At 37.4% G+C, this 2,491-nt stretch overlaps 1 non-coding gene across 1 annotated transcript; it reads right to left on the bottom strand.

The window, feature by feature from the left end:
- Window positions 1–1,377: 1,377 nt before the first annotated feature.
- Window positions 1,378–1,483, bottom strand: LOC121206397 (small nucleolar RNA R71). Its single transcript, XR_005901456.1, has one exon. It is a non-coding gene; the product is annotated as a small nucleolar RNA R71 (small nucleolar RNA).
- Between the last annotated feature and the right edge of the window lie 1,008 nt (window positions 1,484–2,491).

Below are 2,491 nucleotides of genomic sequence, written 5' to 3'. Positions count from 1 at the left end.
TACTTCATTTGTTCTTAATTATGTGTTCTTAATGCTTGAGATAATATTTCGGGTATTAATTCAGGATTTGATGTGCTTATGCAGAGGAGGAATAGACTTTGCCTAAGAGTAGATTTGGCATAATTAAGTGGAGTTGATCGAACGCCTAGAAATAGGTTTATGAGATTTTGCCGGATTAGAGTGAAGCCTAATACGGGAGCCATAGAGTGTTTTACTACTTCCCTAGGGGTTTTAATTAAGGAAGAAATTTCGATTAATTCAACTAAGGGTTAGACGTTATTAGTCTTGAAAGGGATAATAACATAGGTTAGGGAGTCTCACGGATCAAGTCAAGTGAATAAATCGTCCGGTTCAGAGTCAGATAACAAGTGAAATCTAGGTGGATTCCTCCTTGGGTGTCGTCTTTATCAATTGCTTTTCTTCAAGTCTTTTTCCAAATTTTCTCTTTACTCTAATTAAATTAGATAATTAGTTTAAATAATTAGTTAATTAAAACAAACTACTATTACTTTTGGTTCCCTTGGGTACGATATCCCGGTCTTGCCATTACTATACTATTGTTCGATAGGTGCGCTTGCCTTTTCATCGTGAGAATAGTTAGTCTAGGTTTTATCTTCATTATAAATATTTATTACTTGTTACGAATCATGCGATCAAGTTTTTGGCCTCGCTGCCGGGGAACTGAAATATTAGGAACACTAAATTTTTATTACTTTAGCCATTTATTTTTCTTGCAATTTTATTTTATTTTATTATTTATTAATTTACTTTTTGTTTCTCTCTCTTGGTAGATTTTTATAGTTTATGGCTAGAAGACACCCGTCAGGACCATTACTCTTTGACGAAGAAATCAATCGTAGAATTCGCAAAAATAATAGAGAAATAAGGCGTAGTTTACGCTACATGGAGAACGAGCGAGAAGATGATACTCAAACCCCAGCCGACGAGATGGCTGAAAACCCAAGCGATCAGCTGCCTCCTGCAATTGCAGATAATCAAAATCCTGCTCCACGTACTATGTATGATTATGCTAAACCTTCTTTAACAGGAGCTGAGTCTGGTATAGTTAGGCCTACTATTGCTACGAATAATTTCGAACTAAAACCTAACACAATTCAGATGATACAGCAGTTTGTTCAGTTTGATGGTTTGCAGGATGAGGGTCCCAACACGCATTTGGCGAATTTTCTTGAATTTTGCAATTCATTCAAAATCAATGGCGTTTCTGATGATGCCATTCGTCTTCGGTTATTTCCCTTTTCACTGAGAAACAAAACTAAACAGTGGTTGAACTCGTTACCATGAGGGTCTATCACTACTTGGGAACAAATGACCGAGAAGTTTTTACTAAAATATTTTTCGCCGGCTAAAACGACTAAATGCATAATGATATCTCTTCTTTTGTGCAGATGGATTTAGAAACACTTTACGATGCATGGGAGAGATACAAGGACTTACTGAGAAGGTACCTTCACCATGGGTTACCGCTTTGGCTACAAGTTCAAACGTTCTACAATGGTGTGAATATCTCGACAGGACAGATGATTGACGCAGCTGCTGGCGGAACCATCAACAATAAAACATCGGAAGATGCATATGAATGTATAGAGGAGATGTCACTGAATAACTATCAGTGGAAAGTTATGAGGACAAAGCCAACGAAAACAGCCGGTGTCTATAACATCGATTCAGTCACCATGCTCTCAAATCAGGTAGTACTTCTCAATAAAAAGATTGATAGTTTTCTTGGTTCAACGCAGGTACATTCAGTAATGAGGTGTAACTCAAGCGGAGGAGGTGTACATACAGAATACCAATCCTTCAATCCTACAACTGAAGAGGAACAAGTCAACTATATGGGTAATAATAAAATTAGATCTCAAAATAACCCATATAGTAATACTTATAATGCAGGTTGGAGGAACCACCCAAATTTCTCCTAGGGTGGTCAAGGAAATCAAAAACCACAAAATCCTCAGGGTTTTCAACAGCCACCTTATCAATAAGAGAAAAAACCAAACCTTGAATAGATGCTTTCTAAATTCATCTCGGTGTCAGAAACCTGTTTCCAAAATACTGAGACAGCACTTAAGAATCAACAAGCATCGATCCAAGGACTCAAAACTCAGATAGGCCAGCTATCCAAGCTAATCTCTGAACGACCACAAGGTAGCCTACCAAGTAATACTGAATCTAATCAGAGGGAACACCTCAATGCAATTAGCACTCAAGATAAGGATGGATTCATTGCACCTGAGCCAGAAGTACAGCAAGACAGCGCAATGAACAAAGGACGAGAAGAGGTAAACAATAATGATCCCAAACAGGTAAGTACAACTCATGAACCTCGTGTGCCATATCCTAAAGCGATGACGAAAGACAGAACAGAAGAACAATTTGGTAAGTTTGTCAAACTCTTAAAGAAATTGCATATTAACTTACCCTTTATTAAAGTTCTTTCACAAATGCCCAACTTAGCAAAATTCTTAAA

The sequence above is a fragment of the Gossypium hirsutum genome, chromosome A01 (assembly GCF_007990345.1).
Source record: "Gossypium hirsutum isolate 1008001.06 chromosome A01, Gossypium_hirsutum_v2.1, whole genome shotgun sequence".
In the NCBI taxonomy this organism is placed as follows: domain Eukaryota; kingdom Viridiplantae; phylum Streptophyta; class Magnoliopsida; order Malvales; family Malvaceae; genus Gossypium; species Gossypium hirsutum.
This window is presented reverse-complemented; position numbering and strand designations above follow the sequence as displayed.